General features: G+C 40.8%; 27 non-coding genes across 27 annotated transcripts; all 27 read right to left on the bottom strand.

Moving 5' to 3' along the window:
* Window positions 1–773: 773 nt before the first annotated feature.
* Window positions 774–855, bottom strand: trnas-uga (transfer RNA serine (anticodon UGA)). The gene has a single exon. It is a non-coding gene; the product is annotated as a tRNA-Ser (tRNA).
* A 468-nt stretch (window positions 856–1323) lies between these two features.
* On the bottom strand, window positions 1324–1395 carry trnag-ucc (transfer RNA glycine (anticodon UCC)). Its single transcript has one exon. It is a non-coding gene; the product is annotated as a tRNA-Gly (tRNA).
* Window positions 1396–1488: 93 nt separating this feature from the next.
* On the bottom strand, window positions 1489–1570 carry trnas-aga (transfer RNA serine (anticodon AGA)). The gene has a single exon. It is a non-coding gene; the product is annotated as a tRNA-Ser (tRNA).
* A 281-nt stretch (window positions 1571–1851) lies between these two features.
* trnas-aga (transfer RNA serine (anticodon AGA)) lies at window positions 1852–1933 on the bottom strand. Its single transcript has one exon. It is a non-coding gene; the product is annotated as a tRNA-Ser (tRNA).
* A 280-nt stretch (window positions 1934–2213) lies between these two features.
* On the bottom strand, window positions 2214–2295 carry trnas-aga (transfer RNA serine (anticodon AGA)). The gene has a single exon. It is a non-coding gene; the product is annotated as a tRNA-Ser (tRNA).
* Window positions 2296–2410: 115 nt separating this feature from the next.
* trnag-ucc (transfer RNA glycine (anticodon UCC)) lies at window positions 2411–2482 on the bottom strand. Its single transcript has one exon. It is a non-coding gene; the product is annotated as a tRNA-Gly (tRNA).
* An 819-nt stretch (window positions 2483–3301) lies between these two features.
* trnas-uga (transfer RNA serine (anticodon UGA)) lies at window positions 3302–3383 on the bottom strand. The gene has a single exon. It is a non-coding gene; the product is annotated as a tRNA-Ser (tRNA).
* A 268-nt stretch (window positions 3384–3651) lies between these two features.
* Window positions 3652–3733, bottom strand: trnas-aga (transfer RNA serine (anticodon AGA)). Its single transcript has one exon. It is a non-coding gene; the product is annotated as a tRNA-Ser (tRNA).
* A 272-nt stretch (window positions 3734–4005) lies between these two features.
* On the bottom strand, window positions 4006–4087 carry trnas-aga (transfer RNA serine (anticodon AGA)). Its single transcript has one exon. It is a non-coding gene; the product is annotated as a tRNA-Ser (tRNA).
* A 116-nt stretch (window positions 4088–4203) lies between these two features.
* Window positions 4204–4275, bottom strand: trnag-ucc (transfer RNA glycine (anticodon UCC)). Its single transcript has one exon. It is a non-coding gene; the product is annotated as a tRNA-Gly (tRNA).
* Window positions 4276–4368: 93 nt separating this feature from the next.
* Window positions 4369–4450, bottom strand: trnas-aga (transfer RNA serine (anticodon AGA)). Its single transcript has one exon. It is a non-coding gene; the product is annotated as a tRNA-Ser (tRNA).
* Window positions 4451–4730: 280 nt separating this feature from the next.
* Window positions 4731–4812, bottom strand: trnas-aga (transfer RNA serine (anticodon AGA)). The gene has a single exon. It is a non-coding gene; the product is annotated as a tRNA-Ser (tRNA).
* Window positions 4813–4928: 116 nt separating this feature from the next.
* trnag-ucc (transfer RNA glycine (anticodon UCC)) lies at window positions 4929–5000 on the bottom strand. Its single transcript has one exon. It is a non-coding gene; the product is annotated as a tRNA-Gly (tRNA).
* A 453-nt stretch (window positions 5001–5453) lies between these two features.
* Window positions 5454–5535, bottom strand: trnas-aga (transfer RNA serine (anticodon AGA)). Its single transcript has one exon. It is a non-coding gene; the product is annotated as a tRNA-Ser (tRNA).
* Window positions 5536–5649: 114 nt separating this feature from the next.
* trnag-ucc (transfer RNA glycine (anticodon UCC)) lies at window positions 5650–5721 on the bottom strand. The gene has a single exon. It is a non-coding gene; the product is annotated as a tRNA-Gly (tRNA).
* Window positions 5722–6896: 1175 nt separating this feature from the next.
* trnas-uga (transfer RNA serine (anticodon UGA)) lies at window positions 6897–6978 on the bottom strand. The gene has a single exon. It is a non-coding gene; the product is annotated as a tRNA-Ser (tRNA).
* Window positions 6979–7980: 1002 nt separating this feature from the next.
* Window positions 7981–8062, bottom strand: trnas-aga (transfer RNA serine (anticodon AGA)). Its single transcript has one exon. It is a non-coding gene; the product is annotated as a tRNA-Ser (tRNA).
* A 2088-nt stretch (window positions 8063–10150) lies between these two features.
* Window positions 10151–10232, bottom strand: trnas-aga (transfer RNA serine (anticodon AGA)). Its single transcript has one exon. It is a non-coding gene; the product is annotated as a tRNA-Ser (tRNA).
* Window positions 10233–11599: 1367 nt separating this feature from the next.
* On the bottom strand, window positions 11600–11681 carry trnap-agg (transfer RNA proline (anticodon AGG)). Its single transcript has one exon. It is a non-coding gene; the product is annotated as a tRNA-Pro (tRNA).
* A 281-nt stretch (window positions 11682–11962) lies between these two features.
* On the bottom strand, window positions 11963–12044 carry trnas-aga (transfer RNA serine (anticodon AGA)). Its single transcript has one exon. It is a non-coding gene; the product is annotated as a tRNA-Ser (tRNA).
* Window positions 12045–12161: 117 nt separating this feature from the next.
* Window positions 12162–12233, bottom strand: trnag-ucc (transfer RNA glycine (anticodon UCC)). The gene has a single exon. It is a non-coding gene; the product is annotated as a tRNA-Gly (tRNA).
* Window positions 12234–13053: 820 nt separating this feature from the next.
* On the bottom strand, window positions 13054–13135 carry trnas-uga (transfer RNA serine (anticodon UGA)). Its single transcript has one exon. It is a non-coding gene; the product is annotated as a tRNA-Ser (tRNA).
* A 280-nt stretch (window positions 13136–13415) lies between these two features.
* Window positions 13416–13497, bottom strand: trnas-aga (transfer RNA serine (anticodon AGA)). Its single transcript has one exon. It is a non-coding gene; the product is annotated as a tRNA-Ser (tRNA).
* A 116-nt stretch (window positions 13498–13613) lies between these two features.
* trnag-ucc (transfer RNA glycine (anticodon UCC)) lies at window positions 13614–13685 on the bottom strand. Its single transcript has one exon. It is a non-coding gene; the product is annotated as a tRNA-Gly (tRNA).
* Window positions 13686–13778: 93 nt separating this feature from the next.
* Window positions 13779–13860, bottom strand: trnas-aga (transfer RNA serine (anticodon AGA)). The gene has a single exon. It is a non-coding gene; the product is annotated as a tRNA-Ser (tRNA).
* A 280-nt stretch (window positions 13861–14140) lies between these two features.
* On the bottom strand, window positions 14141–14222 carry trnas-aga (transfer RNA serine (anticodon AGA)). Its single transcript has one exon. It is a non-coding gene; the product is annotated as a tRNA-Ser (tRNA).
* Window positions 14223–14337: 115 nt separating this feature from the next.
* On the bottom strand, window positions 14338–14409 carry trnag-ucc (transfer RNA glycine (anticodon UCC)). Its single transcript has one exon. It is a non-coding gene; the product is annotated as a tRNA-Gly (tRNA).
* Between the last annotated feature and the right edge of the window lie 203 nt (window positions 14410–14612).

The following is a 14612-nucleotide window of genomic DNA, read 5'->3' as shown; positions in this document are numbered from 1 at the left end:
AATTATTGCATTTATTGTAAAAGAGCAGGAAGTAATACTAGACGAGTTTCGTCGTTGGCAGGATTTGAACCTACGTGGGGAAACCCCAATGGATTTCTAGTCCATCGCCTTAACCACTCTGCCACAACAACACAAGAAGAGATGTAATTCAACAGGGCTAATAATGGCCTGATATCGTAGGTTTGAGCACATTGAGGATAGGATGAAATGTTTTTTTCAATTCTTGTTTCATTAGAAAAACACTTCTGCAACGCCCTGGAAACGAACCCGGGTCAACTGCTTGGAAGGCAGCTATGCTCACTACTATACCACCATTGCATGCATTTATCTGCAGTAAAAGTAATTTTCTCTTATTTGATGCAAATGATTGCATTTACTGTAAAAGAGCAGGAAGTAATACTATACGAGCTTAGTTGTTGGCAGGATTTGAACCTACGCAGGGAAACCCCAATGGATTTCTAGTCCATCGCCTTAACCACTCGGCCACAACAACACATGAAGAGATGTAATTCAACAGGGCTAATAATGGCCTGATATCGTAGGTTTGAGCACATTGAGGATAGTATGAAATGTTTTTTTCAATTCTTGTTTCATTAGAAAAACACTTCTGCAACGCCCTGGAAACGAACCCGGGTCAACTGCTTGGAAGGCAGCTATGCTCACCACTGTACCACCATTGCATGCATTCATCTCCAGTAAAAGTACTTTTCTCTTATTTGATGCAAAATATTGCATTTACTGTAAAAGAGCAGGAAGTAATACTAGACGAGCTTCGTTGTTGGCAGGATTTGAACCTACACGGGGAAACCACAATGGATTTCAAGTCCATCGCCTTAACCACTCGGCCACAACAACACATGAAAACAGTAATAAAACAGCACTAATAATGGCCTGATATCACATGGCAGATAGGATGAAATGTTTTTTTTCCAATTCTTGTTTAATAGAAAAACACTTCTGCAATGGCCAGGAATCGAACCCGGGTCAACTGCTTGGAAGGCAGCTATGCTCACCACTATACCACCAATGCATGAATTTATCTGCAGTAAAAGTACTTTTCTCTTATTTGATGCAAATGATTGCATTTAATGTAAAAGAGCAGGAAGTAATACTAGACGAGCTTCGTTGTTGGCAGGATTTGAACCTACGCGGGGAAACCCCAATGGATTTCTACTCCATCGCCTTAACCACTCGGCCACAACAACACATGAAGAGATGTAATTCAACAGGGCTAATAATGGCCTGAAATGTCGTAGGTTTGAGCACATTGAGCATAGGATGAAACGTTTTTTTTCCAATTCTTGTTTAATATAAAAACACTTCTGCAATGGCCGGGAATCGAACCCGGGTCAACTGCTTGGAAGGCAGCTATGCTCACCACTATACCACCATTGCATGCATTTATCTCAGTAAAAATACTTTTCTCTTATTTGATGCAAAAATATTGCATTTACTGTAAAAGAGCAGGAAGTAATACTAGACGAGCTTCGTTGTTGGCAGGATTTGAACCTACGCGGGGAAACCCCAATGGATTTCTAGTCCATCGCCTTAACCACTCGGCCACAACAACACATGAAAACAGTAATAAAACAGGACTAATAATGGCCTGATATCTTAGGTTTGAGCACATGGAGGATAGGATGAAATGTTTTTTTTTCCAATTCTTTTTTAATAGAAAAACAGTTCTGCAATGGCCAGGAATCGAACCCGGGTCAACTGCTTGGAAGGCAGCTATGCTCAACACTATACCACCATTGCATGCATTTGTCTGCAGTAAAATTACTTTTCTCTTATTTGATGCAAATGATTGCATTTAATGTAAAAGAGCAGGAAGTAATACTAGACGAGCTTCGTTGTTGGCAGGATTTGAACCTACGCGGGGAAACCCCAATGGATTTCTAGTCCATCGCCTTAACCACTCGGCCACAACAACACATGAAGAGATGTAATTCAACAGGGCTAATAATGGCCTGATATCGTAGGTTTGAGCACATTGAGGATAGGATGAAATGTTTTTTTCAATTCTTGTTTCATTAGAAAAACACTTCTGCAACGCCCTGGAAACGAACCCGGGTCAACTGCTTGGAAGGCAGCTATGCTCACCACTGTACCACCATTGCATGCATTAATCTCCAGTAAAAGTACTTTTCTCTTATTTGATGCAAAATATTGCATTTGCTGTAAAAGAGCAGGAAGTAATACTAGACGAGCTTCGTTGTTGGCAGGATTTGAACCTACGCGGGGAAACCCCAATGGATTTCTAGTCCATCGCCTTAACCACTCGGCCACAACAACACATGAAAACAGTAATAAAACAGGACTAATAATGGCCTGATATCTTAGGTTTGAGCACTTGGAGGATAAGATGAAATGTTTTTTTTCCAATTCTTTTTTAATAGAAAAACACTTCTGCAATGGCCGGGAATCGAACCCGGGTCAACTGCTTGGAAGGCAGCTATGCTCACCACTATACCACCATTGCATGCATTTGTCTGCAGTAAAAGTACTTTTCTCTTATTTGATGCAAATGATTGCATTTAATGTAAAAGAGCAGGAAGTAATACTAGACAAGCTTGGTTGTTGCCAGGATTTGAACCTACGCGGGGAAACCCCAATGGATTTCTACTCCATCGTCTTAACCACTGGGCCACAACAACACATGAAGAGATGTAATTCAACAGGGCTAATAATGGCCTGAAATATCGTAGGTTTGAGCACATTGAGCATAGGATGAAACGTTTTTTTCCAATTCTTGTTTAATAGAAAAACACTTTTGCAATGGCCGGGAATCCAACCCAGGTCAACTGCTTGGAAGGCAGCTATGCTCACCACTATACCACCATTGCATGCATTTATCTGCAGTAAAAGTACTTTTCTCTTATTTGATGCAAATTATTGCATTTATTGTAAAAGAGCAGGAAGTAATACTAGACGAGCTTCGTTGTTGGCAGGATTTGAACCTACGCGGGGAAACCCAAATGGATTTCTAGTCCATCGCCTTAACCACTCTGCCACAACAACACATGAAGAGATGTAATTCAACAGGGCTAATAATGGCCTGATATCGTAGGTTTGAGCACATTGAGGATAGGATGAAATGTTTTTTTCAATTCTTGTTTCATTAGAAAAACACTTCTGCAACGCCCTGGAAACGAACCCGGGTCAACTGCTTGGAAGGCAGCTATGCTCACTACTATACCACCATTGCATGCATTTATCTGCAGTAAAAGTACTTTCCTCTTATTTGATGCAAATGATTGCATTTACTGTAAAAAAGCAGGAAGTAATACTAGAAGAGCTTCGTTGTTGGCAGGATTTGAACCTACACGGGGAAACCACAATGGATTTCAAGTCCATCGCCTTAACCACTCGGCCACAACAACACATGAAAACAGTAATAAAACAGCACTAATAATGGCCTGATATCACATGGCAGATAGGATGAAATGTTTTTTTTCCAATTCTTGTTTAATAGAAAAACACTTCTGCAATGGCCAGGAATCGAACCCGGGTCAACTGCTTGGAAGGCAGCTATGCTCACCACTATACCACCAATGCATGAATTTATCTGCAGTAAAAGTACTTTTCTCTTCTTTGAAGCAAATGATTGCATTTAATGTAAAAGAGCAGGAAGTAACTCTAGACGAGCTTCGTTGTTGGCAGGATTTGAACCTACGCGGGGAAACCCCAATGGATTTCTAGTCCATCGCCTTAACCACTCGGCCACAACAACACATGAAGAGATGTAATTCAACAGGGCTAATAATGGCCTGAAATGTCGTAGGTTTGAGCACATTGAGCATAGGATGAAACGTTTTTTTTCCAATTCTTGTTTAATATAAAAACACTTCTGCAATGGCCGGGAATCAACTGCTTGGAAGGCAGCTATGCTCACCACTATACCACCATTGCATGCATTTATCTCAGTAAAAATACTTTTGTCTTATTTGATGCAAAAATATTGCATTTACTGTAAAAGAGCAGGAAGTAATACTAGACGAGCTTCGTTGTTGGCAGGATTTGAACCTACGCGGGGAAACCCCAATGGATTTCTAGTCCATCGCCTTAACCACTCGGCCACAACAACACATGAAAACAGTAATAAAACAGGACTAATAATGGCCTGATATCTTAGGTTTGAGCACATGGAGGATAGGATGAAATGTTTTTTTTTCCAATTCTTTTTTAATAGAAAAACAGTTCTGCAATGGCCAGGAATCGAACCCGGGTCAACTGCTTGGAAGGCAGCTATGCTCACCACTATACCACCATTGCATGCATTTGTCTGCAGTAAAAGTACTTTTCTCTTATTTGATGCAAATGATTGCATTTAATGTAAAAGAGCAGGAAGTAATACTAGACGAGCTTCGTTGTTGGCAGGATTTGAACCTACGCGGGGAAACCCCAATGGATTTCTAGTCCATCGCCTTAACCACTCGGCCACAACAACACATGAAGAGATGTAATTCAACAGGGCTAATAATGGCCTGATATCGTAGGTTTGAGCACATTGAGGATAGGATGAAATGTTTTTTTCAATTCTTGTTTCATTAGAAAAACACTTCTGCAACGCCCTGGAAACGAACCCGGGTCAACTGCTTGGAAAGCAGCTATGCTCACCAATGTACCACCATTGCATGCATTAATCTCCAGTAAAAGTACTTTTCTCTTATTTGATGCAAAATATTGCATTTACTGTAAAAGAGCAGGAAGTAATACTAGACGAGCTTCGTTGTTGGCAGGATTTGAACCTACGCGGGGAAACCCCAATGGATTTCTAGTCCATCGCCTTAACCACTCGGCCACAACAACACATGAAAACAGTAATAAAACAGGACTAATAATGGCCTGATATCTTAGGTTTGAGCACTTGGAGGATAAGATGAAATGTTTTTTTTTCCAATTCTTTTTTAATAGAAAAACAATTCTGCAATGGCCGGGAATCGAACCCGGGTCAACTGCTTGGAAGGCAGCTATGCTCACCAGTATACCACCATTGCATGCATTTGTCTGCAGTAAAAGTACTTTTCTCTTATTTGATGCAAATGATTGCATTTAATGTAAAAGAGCAGGAAGTAATACTAGACGAGCTTGGTTGTTGGCAGGATTTGAACCTACGCGGGGAAACCCAATGGATTTCTAGTCCATCGCCTTAACCACTCGGCCACAACAACACATGAAAACAGTAATAAAACAGGACTAATAATGGCCTGATATCGTAGGTTTGAGCACATGGAGGATAGGATGAAATGGTTTTTTCCAATTCTTGTTTAATAGAAAAACACTTCTGCAATGGCCGGGAATCAAACCCGGGTCAACCGCTTGGAAGGCAGCTATGCTCACCACTATACCACCATTGCATGCATTTATCTCAGTAAAAATACTTTTCTCTTATTTGATGCAAAAATATTGCATTTACTGTAAAAGAGCAGGAAGTAATACTATACGAGCTTAGTTGTTGGCAGGATTTGAACCTACGCGGGGAAACCCCAATGGATTTCTAGTCCATCGCCTTAACCACTCGGCCACAACAACACATGAAAACAGTAATAAAACAGGACTAATAATGGCCTGATATCGTAGGTTTGAGCACATGGAGGATAGGATGAAATGGTTTTTTCCAATTCTTTTTTAATAGAAAAAAACTTCTGCAATGGCCGGGAATCGAACCCGGGTCAACTGCTTGGAAGGCAGCTATGCTCACCACTATACCACCATTGCATGCATTTATCTCAGTAAAAATACTTTTCTCTTATTTGATGCAAAAATATTGCATTTACTGTAAAAGAGCAGGAAGTAATACTATACGAGCTTAGTTGTTGGCAGGATTTGAACCTACGCAGGGAATCCCCAATGGATTTCTAGTCCATCGCCTTAACCACTCGGCCACAACAACACATGAAAACAGTCATAAAACAGCACTGATAATGGCCTGATAGGTTTGAGCACATGGAGGATAGGATGAAATGTTTTTTTTCCAATTCTTTTTTAATAGAAAAACACTTCTGCAATGGCCGGGAATCGAACCCCGGTCAACTGCTTGGAAGGCAGCTATGCTCACCACTATACCACCATTGCATGCATTTGTCTGCAGTAAAAGTAGTTTTCTCTTATTTGATGCAAATGATTGCATTTAATGTAAAAGAGCAGGAAGTAATACTAGACAAGCTTGGTTGTTGCCAGGATTTGAACCTACGCGGGGAAACCCCAATGGATTTCTACTCCATCGCCTTAACCACTGGGCCACAACAACACATGAAGAGATGTAATTCAACAGGGCTAATAATGGCCTGAAATATCGTAGGTTTGAGCACATTGAGCATAGGATGAAACGTTTTTTTCCAATTCTTGTTTAATAGAAAAACACTTCTGCAATGGCCGGGAATCCAACCCAGGTCAACTGCTTGGAAGGCAGCTATGCTCACCACTATACCACCATTGCATGCATTTATCTGCAGTAAAAGTACTTTTCTCTTATTTGATGCAAATTATTGCATTTATTGTAAAAGAGCAGGAAGTAATACTAGACGAGCTTCGTCATTGGCAGGATTTGAACCTACGCGGGGAAACCCCAATGGATTTCTAGTCCATCGCCTTAACCACTCGGCCACAACAACACATGAAGAGATGTAATTCAACAGGGCTAATAATGGCCTGATATCGTAGGTTTGAGCACATTGAGGATAGGATGAAATGTTTTTTCAATTCTTGTTTCATTAGAAAAACACTTCTGCAACGCCCTGGAAACGAACCCGGGTCAACTGCTTGGAAGGCAGCTATGCTCACTACTATACCACCATTGCATGCATTTATCTGCAGTAAAAGTACTTTTCTCTTATTTGATGCAAATGATTGCATTTACTGTAAAAGAGCAGGAAGTAATACTAGAAGAGCTTCGTTGTTGGCAGGATTTGAACCTACACGGGGAAACCACAATGGATTTCAAGTCCATTGCCTTAACCACTCGGCCACAACAACACATGAAAACAGTCATAAAACAGCACTGATAATGGCCTGATAGGTTTGAGCACATGGAGGATAGGATGAAATGTTTTTTTTCCAATTCTTTTTTAATAGAAAAACACTTCTGCAATGGCCGGGAATCGAACCCCGGTCAACTGCTTGGAAGGCAGCTATGCTCACCACTATACCACCATTGCATGCATTTGTCTGCAGTAAAAGTACCTTTCTCTTATTTGATGCAAATGATTGCATTTAATGTAAAAGAGCAGGAAGTAATACTAGACGAGCTTCGTTGTTGGCAGGATTTGAACCTACGCGGGGAAACCCCAATGGATTTCTACTCCATCGCCTTAACCACTGGGCCACAACAACACATGAAGAGATGTAATTCAACAGGGCTAATAATGGCCTGACATATCGTAGGTTTGAGCACATTGAGCATAGGATGAAACGTTTTTTTTCCAATTCTTGTTTAATAGAAAAACACTTCTGCAATGGCCGGGAATCCAACCCAGGTCAACTGCTTGGAAGGCAGCTATGCTCACCACTATACCACCATTGCATGCATTTATCTGCAGTAAAAGTACTTTTCTCTTATTTGATGCAAATTATTGCATTTATTGTAAAAGAGCAGGAAGTAATACTAGACGAGCTTTGTCGTTGGCAGGATTTGAACCTACGTGGGGAAACCCCAATGGATTTCTAGTCCATCGCCTTAACCACTCTGCCACAACAACACAAGAAGAGATGTAATTCAACAGGGCTAATAATGGCCTGATATCGTAGGTTTGAGCACATTGAGGATAGGATGAAATGTTTTTTTCAATTCTTGTTTCATTAGAAAAACACTTCTGCAACGCCCTGGAAACGAACCCGGGTCAACTGCTTGGAAGGCAGCTATGCTCACCACTGTACCACCATTGCATGCATTCATCTCCAGTAAAAGTACTTTTCTCTTATTTGATGCAAAATATTGCATTTACTGTAAAAGAGCAGGAAGTAATACTAGACGAGCTTCGTTGTTGGCAGGATTTGAACCTACGCGGGGAAACCCCAATGGATTTCTAGTCCATCGCCTTAACCACTGGGCCACAACAACACATGAAGAGATGTAATTCAGCAGGGCTAATAATGGCCTGAAATATCGTAGGTTTGAGCACATTGAGCATAGGATGAAACGTTTTTTTCCAATTCTTGTTTAATAGAAAAACACTTCTGCAATGGCCGGGAATCAAACCCGGGTCAACTGCTTGGAAGGCAGCTATGCTCGCCACTATACCACCATTGCATGCATTTATCTCAGTAAAAATACTTTTCTCTTATTTGATGCAAAAATATTGCATTTACTGTAAAAGTGCTGGAAGTAATACTATACGAGCTTAGTTGTTGGCAGGATTTGAACCTACGCAGGGAAACCCCAATGGATTTCTAGTCCATCGCCTTAACCACTCGGCCACAACAACACATGAAAACAGTAATAAAACAGGACTAATAATGGCCTGATATCGTAGGTTTGAGCACATGGAGGATAGGATGAAATGTTTTTTTCCAATTCTTGTTTAATAGAAAAACACTTCTGCAATGGCCGGGAATCCAACCCAGGTCAACTGCTTGGAAGGCAGCTATGCTCACCACTATACCACCATTGCATGCATTTATCTGCAGTAAAAGTACTTTTCTCTTATTTGATGCAAATTATTGCATTTCTTGTAAAAGAGCAGGAAGTAATACTAGACGAGCTTCGTCGTTGGCAGGATTTGAACCTATGCGGGGAAACCCCAATGGATTTCTAGTCCATCGCCTTAACCACTCTGCCACAACAACACAAGAAGAGATGTAATTCAACAGGACTAATAATGGCCTGATATCGTAGGTTTGAGCACATTGAGGATAGGATGAAATGTTTTTTCAATTCTTGTTTCATTAGAAAAACACTTCTGCAACGCCCTGGAAACGAACCCGGGTCAACTGCTTGGAAGGCAGCTATGCTCACCACTATACCACCATTGCATGCATTTATCTCAGTAAAAATACTTTTCTCTTATTTGATGCAAAAATATTGCATTTACTGTAAAAGAGCAGGAAGTAATACTATACGAGCTTAGTTGTTGGCAGGATTTGAACCTACGCAGGGAATCCCCAATGGATTTCTAGTCCATCGCCTTAACCACTCGGCCACAACAACACATGAAAACAGTCATAAAACAGCACTGATAATGGCCTGATAGGTTTGAGCACATGGAGGATAGGATGAAATGTTTTTTTTCCAATTCTTTTTTAATAGAAAAACACTTCTGCAATGGCCGGGAATCGAACCCCGGTCAACTGCTTGGAAGGCAGCTATGCTCACCACTATACCACCATTGCATGCATTTGTCTGCAGTAAAAGTACCTTTCTCTTATTTGATGCAAATGATTGCATTTAATGTAAAAGAGCAGGAAGTAATACTAGACGAGCTTCGTTGTTGGCAGGATTTGAACCTACGCGGGGAAACCCCAATGGATTTCTACTCCATCGCCTTAACCACTGGGCCACAACAACACATGAAGAGATGTAATTCAACAGGGCTAATAATGGCCTGACATATCGTAGGTTTGAGCACATTGAGCATAGGATGAAACGTTTTTTTTCCAATTCTTGTTTAATAGAAAAACACTTCTGCAATGGCCGGGAATCCAACCCAGGTCAACTGCTTGGAAGGCAGCTATGCTCACCACTATACCACCATTGCATGCATTTATCTGCAGTAAAAGTACTTTTCTCTTATTTGATGCAAATTATTGCATTTATTGTAAAAGAGCAGGAAGTAATACTAGACGAGCTTTGTCGTTGGCAGGATTTGAACCTACGTGGGGAAACCCCAATGGATTTCTAGTCCATCGCCTTAACCACTCTGCCACAACAACACAAGAAGAGATGTAATTCAACAGGGCTAATAATGGCCTGATATCGTAGGTTTGAGCACATTGAGGATAGGATGAAATGTTTTTTTCAATTCTTGTTTCATTAGAAAAACACTTCTGCAACGCCCTGGAAACGAACCCGGGTCAACTGCTTGGAAGGCAGCTATGCTCACCACTGTACCACCATTGCATGCATTCATCTCCAGTAAAAGTACTTTTCTCTTATTTGATGCAAAATATTGCATTTACTGTAAAAGAGCAGGAAGTAATACTAGACGAGCTTCGTTGTTGGCAGGATTTGAACCTACGCGGGGAAACCCCAATGGATTTCTAGTCCATCGCCTTAACCACTGGGCCACAACAACACATGAAGAGATGTAATTCAGCAGGGCTAATAATGGCCTGAAATATCGTAGGTTTGAGCACATTGAGCATAGGATGAAACGTTTTTTTCCAATTCTTGTTTAATAGAAAAACACTTCTGCAATGGCCGGGAATCAAACCCGGGTCAACTGCTTGGAAGGCAGCTATGCTCGCCACTATACCACCATTGCATGCATTTATCTCAGTAAAAATACTTTTCTCTTATTTGATGCAAAAATATTGCATTTACTGTAAAAGTGCTGGAAGTAATACTATACGAGCTTAGTTGTTGGCAGGATTTGAACCTACGCAGGGAAACCCCAATGGATTTCTAGTCCATCGCCTTAACCACTCGGCCACAACAACACATGAAAACAGTAATAAAACAGGACTAATAATGGCCTGATATCGTAGGTTTGAGCACATGGAGGATAGGATGAAATGTTTTTTTCCAATTCTTGTTTAATAGAAAAACACTTCTGCAATGGCCGGGAATCCAACCCAGGTCAACTGCTTGGAAGGCAGCTATGCTCACCACTATACCACCATTGCATGCATTTATCTGCAGTAAAAGTACTTTTCTCTTATTTGATGCAAATTATTGCATTTCTTGTAAAAGAGCAGGAAGTAATACTAGACGAGCTTCGTCGTTGGCAGGATTTGAACCTATGCGGGGAAACCCCAATGGATTTCTAGTCCATCGCCTTAACCACTCTGCCACAACAACACAAGAAGAGATGTAATTCAACAGGACTAATAATGGCCTGATATCGTAGGTTTGAGCACATTGAGGATAGGATGAAATGTTTTTTCAATTCTTGTTTCATTAGAAAAAAACTTCTGCAACGCCCTGGAAACGAACCCGGGTCAACTGCTTGGAAGGCAGCTATGCTCACCACTATACCACCATTGCATGCATTTATCTCAGTAAAAATACTTTTCTCTTATTTGATGCAAAAATATTGCATTTACTGTAAAAGAGCAGGAAGTAATACTATACGAGCTTAGTTGTTGGCAGGATTTGAACCTACGCAGGGAATCCCCAATGGATTTCTAGTCCATCGCCTTAACCACTCGGCCACAACAACACATGAAAACAGTAATAAAACAGGACTAATAATGGCCTGAAATATCGTAGGTTTGAGCACATTGAGCATAGGATGAAACCTTTTTTTCCAATTCTTGTTTAATAGAAAAACACTTGTGCAATGGCCGGGAATCCAACCCAGGTCAACTGCTTGGAAGGCAGCTATGCTCACCACTATACCACCATTGCATGCATTTATCTCAGTAAAAATACTTTTCTCTTATTTGATGCAAAAATATTGCATTTACTGTAAAAGAGCAGGAAGTAATACTATACGAGCTTAGTTGTTGGCAGGATTTGAAGCTACGCAGGGAAACCCCAATGGATTCCTAGTCCATCGCCTTAACCACTCGGCCACAAAAACACATGAAAACAGTAATAAAACAGGACTAATAATGGCCTGATATCTTAGGTTTGAGCACATGGAGGATAGGATGAAATGTTTTTTTTCCAATTCTTTTTTAATAGAAAAACACTTCTGCAATGGCCGGGAATAGTACCCCGGTCAACTGCTTGGAAGGCAGCTATGCTCACCACTATACCACCATTGCATGCATTTGTCTGCAGTAAAAGTACTTTTCTCTTATTTGATGCAAAATTATTGCATTTACTGTAAAAGAGCAGGAAGTTATACTAGACGAGCTTCGTCGTTGGCAGGATTTGAACCTACGCGGGGAAACCCCAATGGATTTCTAGTCCATCGCCTTAACCACTCGGCCACAACAACACATGAAAACAGTAATAAAACAGCACTAATAATGGCCTGATATCTTAGGTTTGAGCACATGGAGGATAGGATGAAATGTTTTTTTTTTCCAATTCTTGTTCAATAGAAAAACACTTCTGCAATGGCCGGGAATCAAACCCGGGGCAACTGCTTGGAAGGCAGCTATGCTCACCACTATACCACCATTGCATGCATACATCTCAGTAAAAATACTTTTCTCTTATTTGATGCAAAAATATTGCATTTACTGTAAAAGAGCAGGAAGTAATACTATACGAGCTTAGTTGTTGGCAGGATTTGAACCTACGCAGGGAAACCCCAATGGATTTCTAGTCCATCGCCTTAACCACTCGGCCACAACAACACATGAAGAGATGTAATTCAACAGGGCTAATAATGGCCTGAAATATCGTAGGTTTGAGCACATTGAGCATAGGATGAAACGTTTTTTTTCCAATTCTTGTTTAATAGAAAAACACTTCTGCAATGGCCGGGAATCCAACCCAGGTCAACTGCTTGGAAGGCAGCTATGCTCACCACTATACCACCATTGCATGCATTTATCTGCAGTAAAAGTACTTTTCTCTTATTTGATGCAAATTATTGCATTTATTGTAAAAGAGCAGGAAGTAATACTAGACGAGTTTCGTCGTTGGCAGGATTTGAACCTACGTGGGGAAACCCCAATGGATTTCTAGTCCATCGCCTTAACCACTCTGCCACAACAACACAAGAAGAGATGTAATTCAACAGGGCTAATAATGGCCTGATATCGTAGGTTTGAGCACATTGAGGATAGGATGAAATGTTTTTTTCAATTCTTGTTTCATTAGAAAAACACTTCTGCAACGCCCTGGAAACGAACCCGGGTCAACTGCTTGGAAGGCAGCTATGCTCACTACTATACCACCATTGCATGCATTTATCTGCAGTAAAAGTAATTTTCTCTTATTTGATGCAAATGATTGCATTTACTGTAAAAGAGCAGGAAGTAATACTAGAAGAGCTTCGTTGTTGGCAGGATTTGAACCTACACGGGGAAACCACAATGGATTTCAAGTCCATCGCCTTAACCACTCGGCCACAACAACACATGAAGAGATGTAATTCAACAGGGCTAATAATGGCCTGATATCGTAGGTTTGAGCACATTGAGGATAGTATGAAATGTTTTTTTCAATTCTTGTTTCATTAGAAAAACACTTCTGCAACGCCCTGGAAACGAACCCGGGTCAACTGCTTGGAAGGCAGCTATGCTCACCACTATACCACCATTGCATGCATTTATCTCAGTAAAAATACTTTTCTCTTATTTGATGCAAAAATATTGCATTTACTGTAAAAGAGCAGGAAGTAATACTAGACGAGCTTCGTTGTTGGCAGGATTTGAACCTACGCGGGGAAACCCCAATGGATTTCTAGTCCATCGCCTTAACCACTCGGCCACAACAACACATGAAAACAGTAATAAAACAGGACTAATAATGGCCTGATATCTTAGGTTTGAGCACATGGAGGATAGGATGAAATGTTTTTTTTTCCAATTCTTTTTTAATAGAAAAACAGTTCTGCAATGGCCAGGAATCGAACCCGGGTCAACTGCTTGGAAGGCAGCTATGCTCACCACTATACCACCATTGCATGCATTTGTCTGCAGTAAAAGTACTTTTCTCTTATTTGATGCAAATGATTGCATTTAATGTAAAAGAGCAGGAAGTAATACTAGACGAGCTTCGTTGTTGGCAGGATTTGAACCTACGCGGGGAAACCCCAATGGATTTCTAGTCCATCGCCTTAACCACTCGGCCACAACAACACATGAAGAGATGTAATTCAACAGGGCTAATAATGGCCTGATATCGTAGGTTTGAGCACATTGAGGATAGGATGAAATGTTTTTTTCAATTATTGTTTCATTAGAAAAACACTTCTGCAATGCCCTGGAAACGAACCCGGGTCAACTGCTTGGAAGGCAGCTATGCTCACCACTGTACCACCATTGCATGCATTAATCTCCAGAAAAAATACTTTTCTCTTATTTGATGCAAAATATTGCATTTACTGTAAAAGAGCAGGAAGTAATACTAGACGAGCTTCGTTGTTGGCAGGATTTGAACCTACGCGGGGAAACCCCAATGGATTTCTAGTCCATCGCCTTAACCACTCGGCCACAACAACACATGAAAACAGTAATAAAACAGGACTAATAATGGCCTGATATCTTAGGTTTGAGCACTTGGAGGATAAGATGAAATGTTTTTTTTCCAATTATTTTTTAATAGAAAAACACTTCTGCAATGGCCGGGAATCGAACCCGGGTCAACTGCTTGGAAGGCAGCTATGCTCACCACTATACCACCATTGCATGCATTTGTCTGCAGTAAAAGTACTTTTCTCTTATTTGATGCAAATGATTGCATTTAATGTAAAAGAGCAGGAAGTAATACTAGACAAGCTTGGTTGTTGCCAGGATTTGAACCTACGCGGGGAAACCCCAATGGATTTCTACTCCATCATCTTAACCACTGGGCCACAACAACACATGAAGAGATGTAATTCAACAGGGCT

The sequence above is a fragment of the Callionymus lyra genome, chromosome 17, assembly GCF_982586985.1.
Source record: "Callionymus lyra chromosome 17, fCalLyr1.hap1.1, whole genome shotgun sequence".
Classification (NCBI taxonomy): Eukaryota; Metazoa; Chordata; class Actinopteri; order Syngnathiformes; family Callionymidae; genus Callionymus; species Callionymus lyra.
The sequence above is the reverse complement of the archived record's forward strand: the minus strand, read 5'-3'. Positions and strand labels throughout refer to the sequence as shown.